At 39.2% G+C, this 26330-nt stretch overlaps 1 non-coding gene across 1 annotated transcript; it reads left to right on the top strand.

Moving 5' to 3' along the window:
* The first annotated feature begins 24769 nt into the window (after window positions 1-24769).
* Trnam-cau (transfer RNA methionine (anticodon CAU)) lies at window positions 24770-24842 on the top strand. The gene has a single exon. It is a non-coding gene; the product is annotated as a tRNA-Met (tRNA).
* The last annotated feature ends 1488 nt before the right edge of the window (window positions 24843-26330 follow it).

Below are 26330 nucleotides of genomic sequence, written 5' to 3'. Positions count from 1 at the left end.
CTTTTGGATTGCAAGTGACAGAAACTCAATATTAACTGGTTAAGACAGAAAGAGAATGTACTAGCTTGTGTACCTGGTAGCTGAAAGGATCAGGAACTGAGGGTCCCAGGCTGTCTTCAGATGTGGGCACTCCCATTCCCACTGTGATGCGCCACCCTCACCAGAAGCCCAAACTACGCTGCTGCCCAGTATTGGACTTGAACTTCCAGGACAGTGAACCAAAGTAAACCACCCTTTACTTCACGAATTACCTGCACATTTGTTATAGTGATGAGAAGATGACTAATACAGGAATAATAAACACAGTCTCCCTAAAGGAATTCAGCTAGAAGGTGAAATACTGCTTTGCAGGAATCCTCAAACTGAATTTCTCTCCTACACTTAGAAACAGGATTAGAAGGCCACCTCCATCATAATGATTTACATGGGTATAGTCAAACACATTGAACACTTTTATAAGATCAAGAAATTATAAGTCAGTACCTTTAAATAAATTTGTCATGATGAACATATGTATTTTGGTATCCAGCACCCATATTCCCTCCTCCTGGTAACACCAGCTTGATTTCTCCTTTAGAATGCACCCCAGTCCCTTTGGCTTGAGTAGGTGTGACCCACCTTCACCTCTTCAGTCTATGGCATCCTTCTGGCCACAGAGATAAGCACATGACAAAAATCAGGTCCAGCAAAATAATCTTGAAATTTTTATTCAAACTGTAAGGCGAGCAAAGTTCTTTCTGCTGAAATAACCAAAATGTAAGCCTAGAGCTGCTAAATCCCGTCTCATCACCATGAGGAAAGAGGCTACCTAAGAAAGAGCTGAGAGGAGAAGAGGGGCCAATCCTGGTGACAGCCCTTGGAGTGGCCAGTGCCTGGTCTCTTCAGCTGCCAGCTACACAAGCCAGTACACCCTCTTTTCTACATTAGCCAGTTAATGCTGAGTTCCTGCCACTTGCAACCAAAAAGTCCTGTTCTAATGTCAAAGGAGGAAATCACAGCAAGGTAAACTTGAATATCTGAATAGGCTAAGCAACAAGTTCAATGTACGTTTCAATCTTTAAAACTTGAAATATTCCGAGTATCTTTCTTGGTCCCCTTTAAACTTTCTCATCATCTTTACATGACTATTTTCCAATTTATATTGAATGTAATGTTGCTCTAACTTACTGTCTTGGTTGCCTTAAATCCTCAAAAAGCTCTCCTTGAGGTTCTGCAAAAGATTAGGAATGGAACCACCATGTGACCCAGCTATATCACTCATCAGGATTTATCCAACTAAATTAATTAAAGAATTAAAGTCAGCACACTACAGAAATACAAACATACTCATGTTTGTGGCAGCACAATTCATAATAGCCAAGTTATGGAGCCATCCAAGGCATCATTTGACAGGTAAATGGATAAAAAAAATGTGTTTTATATACATAATGGAGTTTTATTCAGCCATAAAGAAGAATGAAATTATGTCATTTGCTAGAACATGGATAGAACTTGATAAAAGGGAAAAAAGGGATAGGGGTCTCATGAAAATAGAAGGGAGAGCAGTAGACAAGAGGAAGGAGGGAGGGGAGGAGGGAAGGAAAAGGAGAGGTACAGGTGAATGACATTGATCAAATTATGTCATGGACATGTACAAATATGAAACAATGAATCCCATGGTGGTATAATTACAATGCATCAATAAAATAAATTTAAGGAAATCAGAAGACCTCCCCTGGTTTCTCCTCCTTTCCCAAGAAAGAAATGGAACAGGGTACTTCCAATGGTCCTCAGCAGCCCTGTTCATGAAAAGCAGATAAACCTTAATTATGGCATTGTACCCACATGCATCTTGTCACATAATCCACAGCCTCTAGATCAACTGCAACATTCCCCTAAGTGAACAGATTGTTCCAAAAAACACAATTCCAGAAATAGCTTGTCAAGCTGTCCAGGTTAACTGTTACGAAACCACCGCCCAGGCCAGAGGAACCACCCGCTGGCTCTCCGAATTACAGTTTTCTCAATGGTCCTGGGGCCCATTAACCAATTCCCCTGAATCTTCTCATAATTTCACACATAAGTGTTCCACGCTTTTGAGCATTTTTACATCTCTATTCAGATTTTCCCAGCAAACTAAAACACGGCTCGTTTTACAGATTTTAATACAACCTGGCATGGACCACGGTGAAGATAGAACTCTTGATGGTAATAATTGTTTCTAGTCTCCTATAGAACAAAATAAGGCTCGGGAGATAAATATGTACATGATATATTCATATCTGATCTTTATCCCATTTTATCTAATTACATTAATCACAACCTAGTCTTTCACAAAAGATTAAAACAAGTCTTCCCAAAAGGATAAATCTTCTGCAATTTGCCCCTGGTAGCGCAAGTCATGTAAATAGCCCCTCACCACGTACTTAGGGCAGCTCAGGGAAAGCACTGCTGGAGCCAAAACACAGCCCCTCATAATAGAAATGAAGCATCCGATTTGCTGCCCAGAGAGCCACCTCCACACAAAGATCGCACTTCGGGACAGGAAGGGGAGAATAATACTGTATCCATTGGGAGCTGCAGGGGGACTGTTCCAGGAGGCAAAATGGCATCGCACAAGCTGGAATTTGGCCAGGACACTGGGGCTAAATACCCAGACTCTTATGAAAAGTGCCCTGGGATTGTGAATGCCCTTGAGTCGTCAGGACCTCAGTTTTGTGTCTTCTATGAAAAGAAAAGCTGATTAGATCATTTAAGTCAATCTCTCGGTGGGCTTCTCTAGCTTCTGATTATCCAGATATGCTTTAATCACCGTCAGATTGCCCTGGTTAAAATTAATGACAGATTAATGTACGTCTCTCCAAGATATCAAAGCACCAAAATATATACCTCAATAATATATCACATATATGTTTGTTCATTTGTTCCCTGGGGGATTAATTCAAAGCCCCAGCAAGTCCTACTTGGACTAAATCATGCTGTTTTTAAAGAGTACATAATATCCCAATTATCCTGTTGCCCTTATCTTTATGAGTCTCCAAAGGGCGGATCACCTAAGTGGGGCGATTAGATTTAATACCACATCTCTGAAACCAAAGTCCTGTTTCAACACTCTTTCAAAAAAAAAAATTACCCGGAACATTAAATCTTCTATGTAATTTACTAAAACAGTTACCATAACAAGACTTCAAACACAATTATTCATCTCCTTTACCGTACAGAAATCTAAGCTCTATTCAGATTTCTTAATGGAATACGAAAAGAGAATCTTCATTTAGGTAATAAAAATCATAAAAAATTTAAACTGGCATAAGAGGGAAAGCATTTCTTATATGGTTCACATGAACAAACACTCTAAAAAAGAGGAGCTGGCCAAACAAAGGTCACTGGCAAATCTTAGCAGATGAGTTGTGTCTCCCCCTAATTATGTCACCTACAAAATCCAAAAACAAAATGAATGATTGAAGTTCTTTCCTTTTTTTCCCTAAAATTTAAATTTACAAAGACAGTCCTTGTCCTCCTTGAATGAATTATTTTTCTTCTTCCCAGACCTTACAAAAGGATTTTTTTTTCTTTAATCCCCAGGGCAACATCATTGAGTCTATACTTCTTTATCTGTATAATGGGACAGCTGAAGGGTATCTGTGGTTCTGAACCCAGGCTACACATTTAAATCACCTTGAACAACTTTCAAATATATAAATCCCTCGACCCAGCCTCCAGAGAGTCTGATTCAATTGTTCTGGAGTGAAACTTTTTAAAAATTCTCCAGGTGTAGTGGCCAATCTAGGCATTGCCAGGGGTTCTTCTGGTCCCTAAGCTCTGCATTCATCTATTTATTTAACAACCACTTAGCCAACCTGTCCAGTGCACCAGATATACCAATTTGCCAGGGTTGCCACACACACACTTAGAGTTTTAAGACAAAAACAGACATTTATTCTCTCACATTTCTAGAAATGAGAAGCCCAAAGTTGAGATTTCAGTAGGATGCAGTTTTTCAGAACTGGCTCAGTGCCTCACCTGGCAATCCTTGGTTCTGTGACAGATGATGCATAGCTCCAGTTCCTGTCCTGACTTCACATGGCCTTCTCCTCTGTCTCTCTGTGCCTTTTCCTGCTCTGTCTTTTGTGAGGACACCAGCCATTGGGTTCAGAGGGTTCAGGGCCCATCCTAATCCAGAATGCATTTATCTCAAGATCTTTACCTTAATTCCATTTGCAAAGACTCTTGTTCCAAAGGAGTCATCTTCTGAGGTTCTGGGTGGATTTACCTTTTGGGGACAGCTATTCAACCCACTAGTGTGGAGGTATCCCTTTTAAATCACTCACAAAAACCGTGAAACAGATAACTAAGAGGCACACTGCACATAGCAAGACAGGCCATCAGGATGTCAGCTGCGCAGAGAGGAAGAGAGACAGAAGAGGGAACACAGCAAGAGTGTGCCAAGGTAGCTCCAGGCCAACTCCCACAGACAGCTCAGAACTCAGCTGTCAGTCAGGTCATCTCTCCTCTAGTTACAGACTCAATGAGTCCAGAGAGAGGCCACACTGCACCAGTGTCTACTGTATGCTGGGATGAAGAGTGCATGTCATGCATCCTCTATAAAGAAGGACCGCAGTTTGCAAAGGCCTACCAGTTCTTCTCAAGAAATTATGCATGCCCCCACCCTAGAAAAAGGCCTTCCTTCGTTATATTCAATAATCAAATTGCATTCTTTACCCCTCCGCTCCAAAGAAAAACAGCCTCATACTTAATGGATTCCTAGGCATCCTATTAACATATATCACAAAACAGGAAAGAGATGATAATGCCACAGAATGCCTACCGCAGCTGTCATTTTGTATGCCATAGCCGCGACTTCCTTCTTTTCAAAATTCTTTTCAAAGTCTTCACTCTTTCAGGATTCCTCCTCCCTTCAAGGCCTAAGAACCAACCCTGTCTGCACATTTATTATTTTAACAGCATATGCTTGTGTTCATTGATAGATTTGCCCCATGCAACCCTAACTCTTTTTAGTTCTAAGCCCAGTGAGACTGATAGTTCATCACAGGAAAAAAAAAAAAAAAAAAATCCTGCCATAGCTTGATGTTGTTAACTGAGAGACAATTATATTAGCATATATCTAGTTAAAGCTGCTTCTCATTTACTCATTTAACTTCTTTCAGGACTATTTTAAAAATCAGAACAAGAAAGAAAAAAAATAGAATGAAAGAAATGTTTCCTATTCTGAAATAAGAATTTCATGCCCGTTGTTGAAATACTATGACATTTTTGGATTACAAATTAACAAAGGGGCCTAGCAACAATATAGCTGTCCCTCATATCCTCAGAGTATTAGTTCTGGAACCCTCTTTGGACACCCCAAATCCTCAGATGCTTAAGTTCCTTATAGACTATGGCATAATATTTGCTTATAACCTATGCACATCCTCCTGTGTAGTTTAAATCATCTCGATATGACTTATAATACTAATACAACTAAGTGGTTGTATTGTTTGGGGAATGATGACAATTTTTAGAGTCTGCACAATTTTTCTCTAGTATTTTCAATCAGTGGTTGGTTGAATTTGCAAATGCAGAATCAACAGAGAGGGAGGGCGGACTGGGCTTGCATAAATGGTGAGGGCAAAAAAACCCTCTCTGACATCCACTGGTTTCTTCACTTCTTTACAACAGCTGGAGAATGACCAGGACTTGTCACTTTGCTGATAAGAGGAGGAGCTATAAATGGAGAGGTGGCTTGGTTTCTTCAGCAGCCTGAAATAATAAGACCTACGAACAGCTTCACTATTATTGGATGACTCAGGTCTCAGGGTGATGTGTGAGGTTACACCAAATGGTACTGACTTCACATAACCAGCCTCTCGCCATGAGGGAACTGGTATTAGGGTTGTTTTCAACTCGCTGACCCAGTCCTTCCAGGAGGATTGATGCAGTTGCCCAAAAGTCTGTCCAGAAGGCATCTTCTATCTCCCATCCCCATCCCCATCCCACTCAAGGCCTTCATACCAGAAGCCCAGACATCTTCTCAATCTACAGTAACATACACTTAAATCATCAATCCACTTAAATTCACCTCTACTCAGGAAGTATCTGTAAATTGCATATTTGATAAGAAGTTGATATCCAGAATACAAAGAACCCCTACGATTCATCAAACTAAATTAAAAGGGCAAAGGACTTGACTAGACATTTCTCCCATGGAGATACACAAATGGCAATAAAGATGCTCAACATCACTAATCATTAGGGAAATGCAAACCAAAGCCATGAGAAACCACTTCAGAGCTATTATTTTAAAAAAAAAAAAAAAAAAAAAAAGCATTCGTGAGGATGTGGAGAAATTGATATTCTCATGCATTACCTGTGCATTACCACATGACCCAGAATTACATCTCTAGGTTTTTACCCCAAAACACTGAAAGAATTAAACAAATATTGGTACTCTCATGTTCATAGCAGCCTTCTTCACAATAGCTAAAATGATCAGGGCAACCAAAGTGACCACTGAATGGATTCACACATGACATAATTGTAACCTCAAAAAGAAGGAAATCTGATACATGATACAACACATTAGCATAATGAGAAGGTTGAGATCATTACGCTCAGCAAAACAAGCTGGTCACAAGAGGACCAATACCATGTGATTCCACAGGATCCCATGCAGGTAAGGTAGCACCTGCAGTGGTCAAATTCATAGAGACTGGGGAACTGTGGTTGCCAGGGGCTTGGGGAGGGGAATTAGGATTGTGTTTTAAATGTATTTTGTTGTGTATTTTGAAGTTGGGGAGGGGGTGTTAGTGTTTAATAGTATCCAGTTTCAGTTGGGAAAGATGAAAAGTTCCAGAGATGTGTGGTGGGAAGTATTTAATGCCACCAACTGTATGCTTAACCATGAGTAATGATAGCTTTGTTATTTATATTTCACCACAATAATTATACATAAAAAGCAGCCACCCAAGTCTAAAACTTAGCTATGCTATAATATTAAATTCAAAATTATGGCAGATTGTTGGTATCTAGCTGGATCCTGGATGATGCTGGGGGGGAAAATCATAATTCCCCTTTCTATCAAAAGTAGAAAAGAGGAGAGGGAAGAAATAAAAGCTTTTTCTCACACTCATCCTTCTAAGTGCTACACAATAAAGTAAGCTTTCAAGTACTTTTAATATTAAAATAAAATTTCATAATTTCATATACATAGAATCCTGCTTGTCCTTTAACGATTGGCTTTTTCACTTAGCATACTGTCATTTTTCCAGTTAGAATGTGAGTGATGCCCTGTTGGTCCCCATTCACCCTTTTACCCTTCCTTGTATTTGGTGCCTCACTTTCCATAACATTTCAGAAATCCCCCAGCGCTGGTCCCTCCACCAGTATAGAAAAGAACAGAAGGGAATCTGAGAAAAATTTTCTGGGGTTGACACTTTCAGAACAACAATTGTAAGGCACAATGGAATGTATGGTCCTTACACAGCCACATCAATGTTTACAGCAGCACAATTCACAATAGCTAAACTGTGGAACCAACCTAGATGCCCTTCAATAGATGAATACATTTTAAAAAATGTGGCATTTATACACAATGGAATATTACTCAGCAATAAAAGAGAATAAAATCACATCATTTGCAGGTAAATGGATGGTGCTGGAGAAGATAATGCTAAGTGAAGTTAGCCAATCCCAAAAAAACAAATGCCAAATATTTTTTTTTTATATAAGGAAGCTGATTCATAGTGGGATAGGGATGGGGAGCATGAGAGGAATAGAAGAACTCTAGATAGGGCAGAGAGGTGGGAGGGGAAGGGAGGGGCATGGAGTAATTAATGATGGTTGAATGTGATGATCATTATTATCCAAAGTACATGTATGAGAACACGAATTGGTGTGAATATACTATGTATACAACCAGAGATATGAAAAATTGAGCTCTATATATGTAATGAGTTGTAATGCATTCTGCTGTTATATATAAATAAAAATAAATAAAGGTTAAAAAAAGGGGCTGGGGATGTGGCTCAAGCGGTATCGAGCTCACCTGGCATGCGTGATCCTCAGTACCACATACAAAAAACAAAGATGTGTGTCTGGCGAAAACTAAAAATAAATATTAAAAAATCTCTCTCTCCTTCTCTCACTCTCTCTTTAAAAAAAAAAAAAAAGAAAAGTTAAAAAAAAAAAAAGAACTTATGGGCCCTTTCAATAGCCCAAGTCATGGGCTCCCCAACCCAATTAATGACCACAGGAAAGTGCCTTAGCTCTTAGAAAAGTCTAGTTACCAAACACCAAAAGATCAAGTCCAGTGCATACTGCAGAGTCAAGGCTGTGACAGGGACACTGAGACACTAGCTCTGACGCACTGGCTCTCATCACCAGTACTATTCCGAAAACCAGTTTCTGCGGAAGGGGGCTAGGGAAGTGAATACAGGAAGAAGAGAACACATTCTATAGGACATAGAGTAAAGGGTGGGTGCAAGGTGCAATAGTTAAAGCTGGAAGTTCATCTCACACTTTGTTTCTAAAATTAGACCTCTAACAAACACAGCAGCAAAAGTACAAAAATATACTTAGTGATAGAAAAATAGATAAGGATCAAGTAGGTTACTGAATATCCTAAAAATTGTAACATTTTGTGCCATTTACAAAGGGTTTAATAGCATCTAACCTACATTGCTTTTAAGATAATAAATCATCCAAATTATTATAATCGATACATTTATATGAAAAACAAGTACTCTATAAATACAGAATGAAAACAGTACACATTGTAATAATATGTATGGTTTCCTTCCATACATAGAGACATTTGTATCATGTATGCCATTACCATTGTCCATAGTATTTATCATCCTGAACCTCCAGCCTTGGTTAATACACCTTGAAAATTTTCTCAAATCCCAACACACACAGTCGCCATCCTTCTGTTTTTATGAATGACCTGCATACACATGCAGAGCTATCTACTCCTATGATATACTCAGTTGGGCAGGACTTCAAAGGTTTGGATTGCTTAATAAAGAAGAATTATATATCCAAACTCTGCAGCATGCCAGAAGAAGGTTCATGTCCCAGACCATTCTGTCAACATTCATCCAAGGAAAATACACTTGATCTTATTTTTAGGGAGAGAAAAAGATAGATGCCCTTGGACAAAGCACTACAAGTTGCAGCCTTGGTGTTCCCACTCGCTTACAGTCTGGTGCCACTAGGTGGCACTGTTGATTCCAGTTTGCTCTCTGATCCAGGGGATGGGTGTATCAATTGATCCAACCTTATAATAAGCTCTTGCCCCATGAGGAACTTCATTAAATCATGACAGCCTTTATAGAAACATCAGAACATCTATATTCCTATCACCTCCAGATTTAAATGGCAAATTGTATAATAAATGTCCTCCCTCTTACAGCGTTCCCTTGTCTTTCTTCCAAATACAGATATCCAACCTTTCCTTTGAGGTGTCGCTCAGCCTGCCTCTGTGAAACCCTCCCTATTAACTCAAGTCAGAGCCTCCCATCAGGCATGGCAATCTGGGAAATTCTCTTGGGTGCCACCCTGGTAAAGAGAACAACTGAATAGAGATGAAAAGGAAACCGTACCCTCATTTTGAGATTTTTTTTTAGTGCAATATAAAATGCAGGGAAAACAGTGCTTTGATAGACTTTCATTTCCATAAATTGTTAAGTGGGTACTTTCATTTAAACTTCCTGACACATTTATGGGAGCATCCTGCTTTGGAGCAGAGAAAGCTCCCTGTACCTTATACAGGGCTTAAGTGCTTGCTCAAGAACAGGTACCCAGAATTTTTGGATCCAGGACTAGAGCCTCATCCTCTTCTCCAAGACCCCAACACCATGCCACCTTGACCCAAGAAAGGTGATAAAAGGGCTCACAACATACATACACACAGAGGTCAACATCATGTAACACCAATGTAAGGATCGAAGTGGGGCAATCCACCTCTCAATAAGGAGTGTGGCTCTTCTTTTGACCTACTCATGCTCCATCTGCCCCATTAACACATAAACACATATACTGGGCTGCACTTTCCTTCATTTGTTCAAGTATCTTTCCCTCTTTTGAAATGGCCAATACTATTAATTTTTTAAAGATTCAGTTATGTAAACATCTGGAAGAAGCAACATATGTTGACACAAGATCATTGGTTCTTTGCATCTCCCAGGGGAGCTCTGCCTGGGTTCTACATTGATCTCTCTGTTTCTGTATCATAAGAGGATATTAGAGAAGGCTGGAACAATGACCAATATAGAATCCTCAGAGGGGAGCAGAATATATATATTGAATTTTTTCCATATTTTTGGGGATGTTATAGTTACACCTAATCATGGGATTTGTTGTTACATATTTGTATATGCACACTATATAACAATGTAATTTGGCCAATATCATTCCCTTAGTGTGTGTGTGTGTGTGTGTGTGTGTGTGTGTGTGTGTGTGAATTGCAATAATTATTACATTCTTGCTTTGAACAAAAAGTACTGTGATTCTTTAGTGATGAGAGTAGAATTACATCATGCCTCCACTAATTCCAAACACAAATCATCACCCGTGATGTATAAAACATACAGAGATATTTCTACTGGCTGGAATCTTATTAGAGCAATTAGTTTATGATGCACATAAATATGGATGACCATAAATTAATAAAACCATCTTTAAATAAATGCCTCAACTCATTCATACAGATAAATAGATTATACATATAACAGATACTTTGGAATATTATACACATATTCTGTGATCTTGAGGCTACCAAAAACTGTGAAAATTTCTCCTTCCATATTCAGTGCCTGAAATATATATTTTTTGATCTTCTCAATTATGGTAAATATTCATACTCTGAGGGTGGATTTCATTTTGGGGAACAGCTGAGTCATTTGGGACTAAATCTGCCACATAAGCTGAGGGAAATGGTTTGAATCAAAGATAAGATTCATTCACTGAATTATTCAACAAATATTGCATGATGCTATATAATAGGATGTTAACTTCAGCTCTTGGGGTTCCACAGTCTAGAGGGGATGCTGCGAATGTAAATAAATAATTGTAACAAAAATTTTCCCAAAGAGATTTAAGCAGCCCTGATTGCTTTTAACTAGGACTGCAACTGGAGAGAAAAGAGGCTTGTTTCTGGTTTGACTTGGAAGGTGGTTATAAAAGCAGATCCAGAAGGAGGTGGTGCCAAATTTGTTTGAGCAGCAGCAACTTCAATGGAATGGTGTGCCACCTGCCAGTGGGGTGGCAAGAATGCTCACCCAGATATTTACATCATGATGCATGTTACTTTTCAAATGGTGATTCTGACTGTCTTCAGAGTCACATTTCAAGCCTGCAGACAATAGTCATGGGTAGACATCAAGTGATATGAAATCTTTGAACTTTGTTTCTTTTTAAAATTTTTGTTTGTTTGTTCCTAATTAGTTATAAATGACAGTAGAATGCATCTTGATCTATCACACATAAATGGAATGTAACTTCCCATTCTTCTGGTTGTACTTTGTTTCTAAGTGGGCTTTGAATCTATGTGCCCACCATTAAATGGGGGAAGGCTCCAATGGATGTCACAGGATGGCAGGGCTCCCCAAGTGGTAGAGAAACGCAGTCCACCTCCACAGGGGCACAAGAGTAATTATATAATGGGGACACAGGGGTGATCAAATAAGTAAAAATATAGGAGAAAAACAGGAGTCAGGCTTCTCACCAACAGAAAAGGGAGTTACAAATCTGTAGAAATAGATATTGGTGTGAACTCGTGTTTTTAATGTATACATAGATATAGAAATTAATATTTAACACACAGACACATAAACACATATGTTTCCTAGCTCTGTCCACTGAGAGAATCTGGGAACAATGACACAAGAATAACAAGTATACTTGTTATATATATATATATATATATATATATATATATATATATATATATATATATATATACAAGTCCTAATGCTTGGTTTCTAAATGCCATTCTTCACTAAAATGAACCAGGGTCCTTGGAGAAATGTCAGGGAAAATATCAGATGATCCTGGAGCATCTTATTGTGCCAGAAAGTAAGAACCAACCCCAAGAGTGATGGAATTGTGTCCAAAGGACACAGAAACTTGGTTATAAGGGCTTCCACTGGCTAGGGATGGAACAATTTAAATACCAAAATAAATGATGATAGTGATGGAGTAATACTCCTTAAATAAAATAGTCCATACTGAAAAAAAAAATAGGTAAACAAACAAATTAAAACATTGATACATACATAGTTTCTAAGTATAGCCCACAAAATTCTTATTAAAGACATCTGACAGCAGAGGAGCCTGGCAGATGTGACCTTAATTAAATGATGAAAGTTGACATCACCAGTATTGGCACCAATCAAAATGTGTCACCTGATAGAATGCAGTGGAAAGAACACAGCATCACTTCCATGAAATTCCTGCCAGTGACACCTACCCTGAATACAATCATGGAGAAACATCAACACAAACCCGCATCAAGGAACATTAACTGTCCTTCAAGGGAGCCACGGAAGTCACCGAGCAGCTAAGGAATCGTTCCAGGTCAGTGGAAGCTAAAGAGACGTGACAATTGAATGCAGGACATAATTCTAGACTGAATCCTTTTGCAATAAAGGGACAATTGGCAAAACTGTAATGGAATCTGAGGATTAGATAACAGTGATAAATCAATATTAGTTTCTGGTTTTCATGGGCACATTGTAGTGATGTGGGAGAGAGATGTCCTGCATGCAAAAACTCCACACTCAAATATTTGGTAGTAATAAGGCATCATTCTGGTAACTTATTCCCAAATGATTCAAGGGATGTTAAAAAAAAAAAAAGCTCATTGTAATTTGAATTTTTTATAAGTTTGAAATTATTCCCCAAAATGCATTTTAGACTGTATAGGAACAGCAGAATAAATTATTTGATTCAGCAGGAGGCTATTTCTTCAACTCCATTGCTAGTTTGAGCAATCACAAAGGGTGGGGGGTGGGGGGAGGGCGATCTACCACAAAGAACCTGAAAGTACATTTATTTAAAAAAGAAAATTTGATGGGATATATAGGAAGGATGTATAAAATCTTGCTGGCTGCTTCATGGACCAACGACCAGAGGGCTAAAGAGAAACATTAACATTTACAAGGCCATCAGAGTTCCTTAGAGTATAAAAGTTTTAAAAATTCTTCAGGGGATAAAAATACAACATTTAAATTAGGAGAGCTATGAGGGCAGAGGCTGAGCAGTGCAGCTGACCCTAGAGCAACCTATAGATTCAAGCTGGTTTCATAAATGGGCTGCCAAAAGGAATTGTGCAGCTACTGTGTTGGACCTTCCAAGAAGTTTCCCAGCCCTTCTTCTGGGAATAGATGCTGCCCCTTCAGGGATCCACTGTCACCTGAAAGAGCCCATCTGAGATCTTCCTGAGATATTTATACAATGCTAGAAAGAAAGAAAAAAAAGCACTCTGCATTGTGGACACTTGTCTAAGATCACACAGCCATGCTCCTCTCCCCTCAGAGAAGACCTATGTGCAGAAGAGGGGGATGAGAATAACATGCAAAGGGAAGTAGAGCCACGTGGGGCAAAGGAAAGCCACACTCCTACTGCTCCCAAGGTCTCGGTTTCTCTCATTTGTCCTCCAAGAGTCATGAATAATAGAGCTGACATCTTGGAAAAGGCCCCTGATATAAATGAATTACCTGAATCCATAGCACTGGTCTCTACATGTTTGGGGAGCATATGCTGATTTTCCAGCCCTATGCACCTGTTAGATAAACTAGCCACTAAGGTCCCAGATGGGTGGAGTTTGGAGATTAAATTCCACAGTCCAGAGAGGTAGGAGTGGCCTTGAGACTACTCCCTAAACCTAACCACAAATGATTGTGCTATGGTGTCTGGGTTTATGATTCTAGTGTTAATGCAACTGTATACATTGTTGCCTTATTTACAAATTGCTTTACATTTAGACATCTTGTCTCTTCAGTTACACTGTAACCGTTTTAAGGGCAAAAATCTATATACTTCATTTCTCTCTGCAAGCAGCTGAACAGACATTCAATAAACAAGATCAAATAGTTATGGGAAGTATAAAAAGAGAATGATAGAGACAAGGCTTAGTGAAAGATGAAGGGAGAGCTGACCAATGTATCACTAAAAAGTCACAGCATTCAGGATAGACTTGGAGTATTAAGAAATACTCCAAGAGTGAAGTAACCTTGTCTTCTCCCTCCTGTTAAATCACCAGCAACATACAAGCCAACCACATGCTAGGGACATGCACACTAGCACGGAGCAGCCTGCTGGCTGCCAAGGCCGGACACGGCTTCGCCACCTGGTCTGGTCATGGTTCTTGGTCAACTCATTAGGAAGCTTGGCGGGGAGGTTATGCATGACTAGGTCTGTCACACATGAATGCTTCTCAGAAAAAAAAGACCAGGGGGCTAGTACAGAAAAATGTGAAAGGGTTATGCCAATCCCATTTCCTCCATCCTATGGCAGTGTCAATGTGCTTGTCACACTGACGGTGTCCAAAGAGCTTCTTCCAAGTCCCCAACCAAAGCATTTATTTCTAACGTCACAGCATGTGCTACTCCTGAGATCTTTATGTTTCCTCTAAAACTGGAACAACTTTCAGAGATTTTTATTAAGTCGTATCCACTTTCTTCTCCTTGTTTTAGAGACATTGTATTTTTTTAAGAACACATTTGCAGTTCACATATCTTAAAACAATAAACATATAAAGGCTCATTAATACACTAAAGCAATTTTGTCTGTAAAAAAAAGTAAGAAGTTTACAATTGGGGAATGATACAGACCAAATTATATTGTTATATTGTGTGCATGTATGAATATGTAACAGTGAATCTCACCACTGTGTACAATGAGAATGTACCAATTAAAAAATGGGGGAAAAAATAAAATATGGAGAAAAAGTTTATACTTTCTAAAGTAAAATTTTATTCTAATACGGAATGCCCAACAATGAAAACATATAAATGGGGACTGTCCTGAAAACTGAGCAACAGGAGATTTAAAAAGAGGTAAAAAAAAAATATTTATTTCTGCATCTTATTCTGTAGGATAGATAAGTCACTCAAATAATGATGAAAAACTATTTTAGGTATATTGGGATTTTTTTTACAGAAATCTATTCTTTTTCCTTTTGGATTTTATTAAAATTAACTGTATCTGTACTTTCCCTTGTCTTCACAATATTTCTTTAATAAAATGCATATTTTTAATCTGTATGTCTTCAAATAGCAGAATTTAGTGGTCTATTGGTGTTGATAAAGAAAATAAGCAAAAGAGACTGGGACAATACTCTTTGTTATATAACATCATAATTTTCACAGGAATTTAAGAGCTCAACTATATGTGATATAGTACTACTATATCATAGGGCTCTTTTGTCTTGGTGTTTAGAAGTTGCCCCGGAAAAAATACTACTTAGGCTATTACATTATACATGTAACACTACTGTGTGACTCAACACCATGTACAGCCAGAGGAATGAGAAGTTATGCTCTATTTGTATACAATGTGTCAAAATGTATAATAATTAAAAAAAATACAACTTAGATAACTCTGCCCAATTTGTATAAGGAGAAATTAATGATGTGACAGAGTTTGAATTCTTTTCATCAATTGTACTAAGACCCTGTTACTCAAAAAAGATGATGCAATTTCCATATCACTATAAATGTTCCTTATCAGTTTCCTCTCACCATAAAAATCATTTTTCTAAATATCAAAGCAAAAGAATGACCCAGAGAATTTTGTTTCTGAAGGTATAAAAAAAGAAATTACACTTCTGATGAAACTAGAAGTTAAGAACAGATACCAGTTTGCTAAAGACTTAAGCAACCACCTCATATGTCTGCCACTGGAAGGGGAAGAGGCAAGCCCAGGAAGATCTGACCTCAACACAAACCTGCCACATGCTTTCACATCTTAGCACCACTTACCTCTTCTCTACCTGTAAGATCCACCCCTGCCTCCAAAGCCAATCCCAATCACTTTGGTTATCTGCTAAACTAGCCATTTAGACTCCACAAAATCATCATTATTTTAAGGAATTTCTCTTACCCCACCAACCTCCCTTACCAAGAATTTGCCTCCCTCTCTCTTCTGAGCTTCCATCCCACCATGGACCCACCTGCAGTAAAACACATGCCACAGTATCTCTGCGAATTCCTGGAGGACAGAGAAAGTTGCCATCTCTTTATGTCCCCAATCATGAATGATGTCTATTGTAGTCAACCATAAATATTTGTTTATTAAATTAATAAAAGGGTATGTGTATGAGTCAGCTTTCTGTTGCTATAACAAATATCTGAAACAAGCAATTTATAAAAAGAAAATGTTTATTTTAGCTCATAGTTTTAGATGTTTTCATCCATGGTAAATTGGCCCTAGTGCTTTTGGGTGTGTGACAAGGCAACACATAATGACATGGAGGTGTTATAGAACAAAATCTCTTTCACCTCACAGCCAGGAAACAAAAGAGACAAAAAGGAAGGTGTCAAGGTCCCACAATCCCCAGCAGAGCATGCCCTCAATGGCCTAAAGACCTCCCACCAGGCCACACCTCCTAACGGTTCCACTACCTCCCAATAGCGCCTCCCCAGGGCCCAAGCCTTCAATACATGAGCCTTTGGGGACATTTAAGATTCAAACTGTAGCAGTATATTTTCTTAAAATTAAATTATAATTTATTCTTATTTTAATGAAAAACTATGTAAGCTAATTCTGTCTTGTTAGAGCACAATACATAACTAACCTTTTTTTCCTTAATGAACCAAGTTCACTTTTACTTGATAAAATATACACTGAGGGCCTGGGCTACAGATATGTGTGCCAGAATTCCCACAGCACTCCCTATGGCAAGGCCTTATGAATTCTGGAAATCACATCAGTTCTGCCTCTCTTCTTTCTTCAGACTTCCGTGTTTCTCAGCTTTAGTAAACACACAGTCTCCTAATTATCACTCTTTAATCTGCTAAGGGCAGAAGAATTTGATAACTAAGCATGTTAAACCTGTGTGACTAAAACCCAAAAAATCTCCAAATCAGTGCCTACAAAGTAATAACGTCTTCGGACTTTGGTATTTGTAAGGTACAATTACTTCAGCTGTTTGATGTCTTAGAAATTACTTTATGGGTTCCCCACCATAGTTTTCAGTCCTGGCCTTCACATAATTGAGATTTTACAATAGATAAGTGCCTTCGATATGATTTACCATAATCCATCCTTAGGAAAAAAAAAAAAAAAGACTTACATGGAAATTACTCAGCAACAGAAACTGAAAGTTTAAACTGAATTAAATGGCTTTTGCTACATTCTAAAATGGGCTAATCAATTTTTTATACTGAATTTGACCATTCACAAAACAAAATGCCACTAAATGACTTTATGCTCATATTATGTACCAAGATGGGTTCAATTTTACTTTGGGGGAAAAAAATATCCCCAAACTTCCCCAGATGACAGTTCTCCCCCACACACACTCTGTTACATACACATCATGAACTATCTATGAGTCTAAATTGTCACCCTAGGGCCCAACTGCTTATCTCAATATCATCCTGGCTCATGAAACCTCTGCCCAGAATGACACACGTCACCTCTGTCCAGCCTCATTTCATTCACCAAAGTAGGTCTCGTGGCCAGGCTGAGTGCAGCCAGGAAGGAAAGGAAGGAAGGAAGGAAGGAAGGAAGAGAAGGAAACAGAGCACAATTTACTACTGTGACGGTAAGAAAAGGGAACAGGTGTCATCAACAAAGAGTAATGACCGTATTTCTTCCCATCAGACAACCACAACCAAAGGAGAGGTCAGTGGGTAAAATTAACTGTACTTGGTGATCTTTCCATCAAGAGTCAAATAATCCAGTTCTCAGGGTTAAGTGATAACCTCCTGGGAGAACTACCCTGTAAGGCTAGGGTGGGTGGAAAAAAAAGGAGGAGGAGAGGGTAAGACTTTGGGGCAGAAGAAGCAGCACAGACAAAATGGTAGAGGTGAGATGGAGTGGCACCAAATGAAGGTCACACAGCATTCCCTGCTAGGAAAGATGGTGCCTGATCTAGAGTGGTTACAGCAGAGAGTGGAAAAGTGAGACACCACAGGTGTCGAGGGGGTCAAGTTGATCGGGCTGGATTATGGGAAGGTTAAGAGAGAAAGCAGTCATTGGGATTCTGCTTCAGTACAGTCTAGACGAGGCTGATGTTCAAGAGGCAGGAGGAACAGGACTATGGGGAGGTCAGTCCTAAATGTGAAGTTTGCACTGCAGTGGGGACATCCAAGGCACAGCTGCAGAAGAGACCTGGAGCTCAAGGTGAGAGCTGAGCTCCACAGACAACAGACAAGAGTCTCACCAGCTCAGAGACAGGAATGGGTGTCTTGAGACTGCCAGGAGCCATCAGAGCGAGACACGCAGAGGACTTCAGTCAGTTCTTCCTTTTGCATCCCCCTCCCTGAACCAGAGACACATCAAACACTTCTCGGGATTTAAAAACAAAACAAAACAAACAAACAAAAACTGATTCCCATTAGAGTTAAAATAGGATGAAAACAGACAACTGTGTGTGCAATATATATATATATATATATATATATATATATATATATATATATATATATATAATAAATAGTTCTAATGGTCAAAATTAGCCCTTTGTAGCATCATGCCTTCAACAGTGTGGCAAATATGTGAAGTATATAAATTGCCTCTATGTCAATGCCTCCCAGATTCATATTTCCACCCCAGATCTCTGACTCAAGTTCCATCCCATCAAATGGCCCACTCCTGCTTCAGATTTAACACGGCTAGGGAGGACTAGTGCATATTGCTCTGTTTGCATTGTGAGCTCCAGGAAAATGGAATTCCTGTCCAGGCAGAGCAATGTGGTACTTAAGTTGCTCAAGAGCTATGGGCTCCACAGCAAATTGACTACAAATAGTGTTTATCACCCCAAGAATCTCTACCTAATAAAACGGCAAACAGATTCTTGTTATAAACAAAGACATTATGTCTATTTTCTAAATTGCAAATACATAAGCAATTTCTTCTTTGTTCTTTCTCCCTAAATTACAATAATATATTTTTGCAATGAAAAAGTAGTCTCTCTTAATATTGTAGTATTTATCCAATTGATCTGTGTTATACATCATCACCTAGGGCCTAATGCCAGCTTTGAGGAATTAGAAAGTCAAGTGGTTTCCCTGTTACTTAATAATGGCCCCCAAGCACAAGAACAGTGATGCTGACAATTTTCTTACAGCATGTTGTTATAATTGTTAGTTCAATTCTCATTTGACGTTTGGTCTAGAAATATTTCCTAAACTTTAGCCATATGTTAGTCCCCCTTAGAGGGTGGGGATACATTCTATGACCCCCAGTTGATGCCTAAAACCTCAGACAGCACAATCCTATGTTTTTCATATATACATACATATTATAATAAAGTTTAATTTATATATTAAGCATAATAAAAGATTAACAATAACAATTATAATGACATGTCATAATAAAATTTCCAGCATCACTACTTTTGTGCTTTAGAGCCAGTAAGTAAAACAAGGATTACTTAACACAAGCATTGTGATATTGAAACAGCCAACCTGATAAATAATAGGTTCCTGAGTGACTAACGGGTGGGCAACATATACAGTATGGAAACACCAGACAAAGGGATGATTCACATCCCAGGCAGGATGAAGCACAATCAGGCAAAATTTCATCACCTACTTAGAATGGCTGCAATTGAGACTTGTTTATTTATGGAATTTTTCATTTAATATTTCTAGACCTCAATTGATCATGGACAACTGAAACCACAGAAAGAGAAGGGGAGACAACTGTACGTACCCAACTGGCTAGCAGATCCACTTAGATGCCCTTCAGACACTTTAGACTCAACATGATCATATTCATAACCCACCCCCACCCCAAAATATACCAGCTCCAATCTAGTGTCCCACTACCATCCAATCGAATGAACATTGGCACTACTTTGACAGCTCCTTCTCCACAACCCAAAGTCAATTCCATATCCTAAATCTCTCTCCGATGTGTCTGTGCATTTCCCTTCTCACTGTATCCTGGGTTCAAGTCTCCACCATCCTTTGCTGGCTCACCTTCAATGCCCTAACAAGAAGCAAAGAAACGAGTTAGTACTTCACAACGAGCTAAGCCTTTAAACTCCTGCACCGGCAATCCTATTATTGCTGGGAGGAGGTGCCCCTTATAATGTCCCAATTATAACATTTCCCTACCAGAACATTTGAACTTTGATGCTTCTTTTCCTCAAGTGTCTTAAGTTTTTAATGTGGCTGCAACATTTTAATAAAGGGAAAGAAAGAAAGAAAGAAAGAAAGAAAGAAAGAAAGAAAGAAAGAAAGAAAGAGAGAAAGAATCAAGGATCCTAGCAAGATTTTGCATTCTTTCTACTACAATGAAATAACCTTTAAGACTAGCAGGCAGCCTACAAAATACAGTGTTAATATAAGACAAAAACACTTCTTTATCCAATTAGCTCTCAGGTACCTTCAACTTTTTCTCTGAAATTTCTCCCAAATTCAGTCACTGGTTCCCATCTCTCTGAGATTCTTATCATCTCACGCTTAAACTGTGACTATGGAATAGTGAGGTTTTTTTTTTTCCCCTCGTCTCGTATTTGCTAATGACATTTTCATCCATAACTAATTTAATCCTATAGCATGTTATTTTTCCAATTTGTTAAGGTCAAGCCAAATTCTTTCATATTTTACAGTATCAGAAATGCCATGAAATCTGAAAATTTGATGAGTTATGTTCCAAATTCTTAATCAAGTTACCCACAGGCACGTTAGGCAGAACTAGTCCCTGTGAGCTATTGCTATTTACATGGACCTTTTGATCATGGGAACAATGACAAATGTTCTGTGAATGTGACATTCATTCATCCAGTTAGGAACCATTACTAGGGTCAAGAGAAAGCATTGGCATATTAAACATGAGCATAGCTATTACTGTCCCATTGCTTACTAGAGTTTCCATATATAGAAGACAGATTCATCTAATGCTATTTAGTCTATGCAAAATTCAGTTCGTCATTGTTTCCTTCTGTAAATGATATTATTTGATGATTTATTCTGTTATGGTTTTATATATTTGTGGTTGATCTGACTGTTATGATTTAGATGTGAGGTGTACCCCAAAAGTTTAGTGTGTGAGACAATGAAAGAGGGTTAATCCTGTGTTAGAGATTAAGTGGGTGGTGAGGCTGGGGATGTGGCTCAAGCAGTAGCGCACTCACCTGGCATTCGCGGGGCGCTGGGTTTGATCCTCAGCACCACATAAAAATAAATAAAGATGTTGTGTCCACCAAAAACTAAAACGCCTTTAGGGTATATATTTTATCCTTGGAGAGTGGAGCTCTCTCTGCTTCCTGGTTTGACATGCTGAGCTGCTTTCAGCCATCACATTCTTCTGCCATGATGCTCAGCCTCACCTCAAGCCCCAAGAAATGAAGTTGGCCTTCTGTGGACAGAGACCTCTGAAACCCTGAGCCCCCAAATCAATTTTTCCTCCTCTAAAATTGTTGTCAGGTCTTTGGGTCATTGGACCACAGTAATGGAAAAGCTGACTACAACAGTGACAGCCATAATTCTATGATCTACCCTAGCTGTGTGTTTTTTAAGCTACACAACACTGAACAAATTATGATTCTTAGGAATTTCTCATTATCTCCACAATGGAAAAATAATAATAACAGCTCACCACCACAGTGGCACCTGCCAAGCTCCTTCAATACTCTGCATGTCTTACTAATACAAATAGTTCCAGTTCTTCAAAGCACTTTCTAACTCTTTCTATTCTGCCTCTCTTTACTCTCATCAAAACTGGGAACGGTTCCAGGTCCCTCACATCTGATATTTCTTATGAAGAATGAATTGAATAAGACATTAAAGGCCTCTGCCTTTTCGCCAGCTTCTGTTATCAGTTTTCTTGGCCTGTCCATCAGGAGCCCATCCCAATCAACCAATGAAATTAAATCACAACAAAGTCTCTCTAGAACTTGCAGTAACTGGTCCATATGCACAAGGTCCAAAGTGGATTCATAGCATATTCTCTCTGATAGGGTGTCAGGGGGAAATTATGACAGTAAGAAAAATATAGATTGCCTTTTTTAATGTGTTACATTTTTTAATTTTGTTTTTGGCTTCTTGTTTACCTACAAAGAGAAAGGAAAATGCAAGAAGAAAGTAACAACAGCATTTCTGGTCATTCAAAAACCAAAGCCAGCCTTTTTTTTTTTTTTCATTTTAATATAGCCAAATGAAGACTCTTCAAGATTTGGGTCTCTTCATATGGCTGTGTCTGCCTCCGTGACTGTGAGAATTTGTGCTTGGCAAAGACACACATGATAATGCCAGGGTCTACCAACCCAGGAATAGATGAAGCATTTTATCAGAGGACCAGAAGCTGGACAAAATGTTAAAGGTGGGAAGGAAAGTAATGGGCAGAAGAGGCTCCTAGTCTCTCTCTAAGCTTGCTTCTGTCTCCTCCTTGCTTTGCACAGCATGCAAGAAATCAGAGGCTGAGAGCCAAGTTCATCAGCCCCTCTACCAGCCCTGGAAAAATCTGTTGGTGTTTATCCAGCTGCTGAGCCCATGCAAAGTAATGAGCATTTCCAAATCGTCACACTTGCCAACAAGCTGGAACTAGAGAAAGAATGTGCAATTAAAGGTGGTCAAAGTGTCTTTTTTAAAAAAAAAAAATATTTTTAGTTATAGAAGGACACTTTATTTATTTATTTTTATGTGGTGCTGAGGATCGAACCCAGTGCCTCACACATGCTAGGCAAATGTTCCAACACTGAGCTAAGCCCTAGCCCCAAAGTGTCTTTTTTAAGTGCCTTCTTCAAGATCAAGTTGGTAGAATCAACAAAGGAAAAGACATGCAGGGCTCTGTGGCCCCTGTGTCCGCGAATCTGGATCTTAAATAAATCTAAGTTCACCCACTGGAAGAGGGAAAAAAATGCTCTTTTTCTTGAAAAATCTACTGCTTCCTAAACAAATCAATACACTTCTTGGGAAATGTCCTGGACTGGCTTCCTAAGGCTCTGCTGCCCACATTACTCATACTCCATGAATCACGCTAAAGTTCTCACTGACCTTCTTTTGTACAGAGATAGCTGTTTCCTTCTTCTTTCATTCTTGGAACCGGGAAACATTTTGTCATTTTTGTGAAAGACTATTTTCCAATCCAGGCTTTCTACAGAAAATTCTATTTATCTGTGCTTTGACACAGGAAGCATCATTACTCAACTTAATTTGTTCTTATGATCCTTAAAGATCTAAACACCTGTAGTCGGCTATTATTTAAATCCTGCTCCTTCTCCAATGTCCCTCTGGTGGTAACATGTGGTTTACGTATCCATGTTAATGTCAGATGACAAAGTAAGGTTACAGTTGGCTTCTGAGCCTTATGTTGTTGAAAGCAAATTTCACTGAACCAGACTGATCAACTGGCAGAATAGGAACACTGCAGGAGAGACTAGAACTCTTCTTCCCCACCAATAGCTCCCAAGTCATGGTAAAGAAACACTCAGGCCCACAGACAGAACCTGCTACAGTTTGGATCTTGAATATCCCCCAGAGGCCCATGTGTTAAGGCTTGATGCTCAGCTTGTTGCTACTAAGAGGTGGTGGGACCTCTAAGAGATGGGACCTAGAGAAAGGAAGTTAGTTCCTTGGGGCTGTGTGCCCTAAAGGAGAGTGTGGGGCCCCCAGCTCTTCCTGTCTTTGCTTCCTGGGACCACCATTAGGTGAGCAGTTTTGCTCCACCAGGCACTTCCCACCATGACATTCTGCTCCCCACCATGATATTCTGCTTTGCCACAGGCCCCAAAACAATGGAGCTAACCAATCATGAACTGAAACCATAAGCCAAAATAAACCTTGCCTCCTTTTAAGTTGATTCTCTCAGATAGATTTCTGTCACTTTGACAAAAACTAACAAAGAATTATAGACAGAGCTGCCAAAAATTCAATGAAGGTTTTCCAAAGCCTGGGTGTCCTTGTATTCAAGAGCTGGCACCACTAAGTTGTGTGGTGAGTGGACACCTGCCTCCCGGGTTCCAAAGCCTCATCTCAGAATCTAGAGGTAGGGCCCACAAATCAGCTCCCTCAACCATTCTTAGGTCCATTAATGTTTCAGAACCCCTCCCCTGAAAGAAGGGCCTCACAAACGTTCCGTCCCGTAGGTGGTAAAATGTGGGGACATTTGGTCAAGATTTTGATTGAGTAGGGGAAACTCTAGCCTGAGAATAATAGGAACAGGGAATACTAGGAGGGATTAGTCAAAGTAATGGAAATGGGTGAGGACAGATGGCCAAAATAACTACAAATTCTCAAGTTAGAATTTTTTTTTTCCCAATGCTGTTACCTTAGTGTATTTAATGGCAAAACAGATCAACTTTTGCAATTTTTAAAGCAGATAAAAACCTTCACCATAGAAAAGACAGGAAAGCAAAACAAAGATTTTAAAAATCACACCTTCCTCACCACCCCCATCAAAATCAATCACTAATGCTGGTCTCGTCACTTGTCTCTTCCATACAAATGTGTGCATGTGTGTGCAAATGTTTATGTGTGCACACATGGGTGGAGGAAGTAAGTACAATAATATTATTTTGAACTTGTCTTTTTCACCTAACAGTCCAGAACTTTTTTTCTTAATTCTCAATCAATAAACTAGAAAACACTGCAGTAAGGATAAACTAAGGGCTGGGGATACAGCTCAATTGGTAGAGTGTTTGCCTCATATGCACAAGGCCCTGGGTTCAATCCCCAGCATCCCCCCACCAAAAAAAAAAAAAAAAAGATGTTAAACTAAGATATTATAATTCTACCTTTTAAAATCAAATCACTAAAATGCCATTCTAACTGTTCAGCATGAGGATTCTGAAGCCAGATGTCTTCAGAGTATGATTTTAAAGACAGTGTTGTCCAAAGAAGAGTGCTTTTTCCTCTTCAGTCTCACACATTTTATATATTGATCCACCTGGGGTCTGAATTTGGAGACAGAGGACATCCCAACATTACCTGTGTCCTAGCCAGAGCAGTCTCTTCCCTTTAGGCTCTTGAGACAATGACTATGGGGACAGGTTTTTCCTTCTCATGCCTCCCTCCCCCAGGAGGACACACAGGACCATAGACAGGAGAGCAGCGCTGGAATGTAAGAACACCTGGGTTCTGATCTCCACTAATCCTCTGACTTGATTGAATAAGTCCTTTAACCTTGGTAAACTGCAGCTTCCCCATCAGTAAAATGAAGAGGTTAGACCAGATTATCTTCTGGCTCCAACATTCTAAGGTAACATGATTCACAATGGCATCGCTGTGCTTTTTTTGCTTTAAATAGGATAGACCTGGCAGGCATATCAATTTATTATCATTTTCCCCTCAGAGAAATGTAATATGTCAAAATGATCCTGTTCATAGTGCTGCAGTGAACATGGGGTGCAGATGTCTCTTTGACTTACTGATTTCATTTCCTTTGGATATTTGTCCAGTAGTGGGATTACTGGATCATATGGTAGTTCTATTTAAAAAAAAAAAAAACTCCTAAATGTTTTCTATAATGGCTATATTAATTTCCCACCAATGGAGTGTAAAGGGTCCCTCTTTCACCACATTCTTACCAACACTTGTTGTCTTTTGATGTTTGGACAGTAGCCATTCTAACTGGAGTGAAGTGGTATCATGTTGTCATTTTTATCTGCATTTCCCTGATGATTAGTGATGCTGACCCACTTTTTTTTAATTGATCTGTTGGTGTTGTATGTCTCCTTTTAGGAAATGTCATTCACAATAGTCAAGATATGGAATCAACCAAGTATCCATCAATGGAGGAACAGATAAAAAAATGTGGTACATATACACCGTGGAATACTAGTCAGCCATAAAAAGAATGAAATCCTATCATTTGCAGCAATGTGGGTCAACCTGGAAGACATTATGCTATATGAAATAATCCAGACACAGAATGACAGATGTCACGTGATCTCACTCATTTATGCAGAATCTAAAAACTTGTCCTCTCAATAGTAGAGGGTAGCCATGCACCATGGCACACATCTGTAATCCCAGCGGCTCAGGAGGCTGAGACAGGATAGCGAGTTCAAAGCCAACCTCATCAAAAGCAAGGCACTAAGCAACTCAGTGAGACCCTGTCTGTAAATAAAATACAAAATAGGACTGGGGATGGGTCTCAGGGGTCAAGTGCCCCTGAGTTTAATCCCCAGTACTCTCCCTATCCCTGCCCCAAAAAACATAGAAGGTAGAATA

The sequence above is a fragment of the Ictidomys tridecemlineatus genome, chromosome 10 (genome assembly GCF_052094955.1).
Source record: "Ictidomys tridecemlineatus isolate mIctTri1 chromosome 10, mIctTri1.hap1, whole genome shotgun sequence".
Taxonomy (NCBI): Eukaryota; Metazoa; Chordata; class Mammalia; order Rodentia; family Sciuridae; genus Ictidomys; species Ictidomys tridecemlineatus.
Note: the sequence above shows the minus strand (reverse complement) of the source record. Positions and strands in the feature narration are given on the sequence as shown.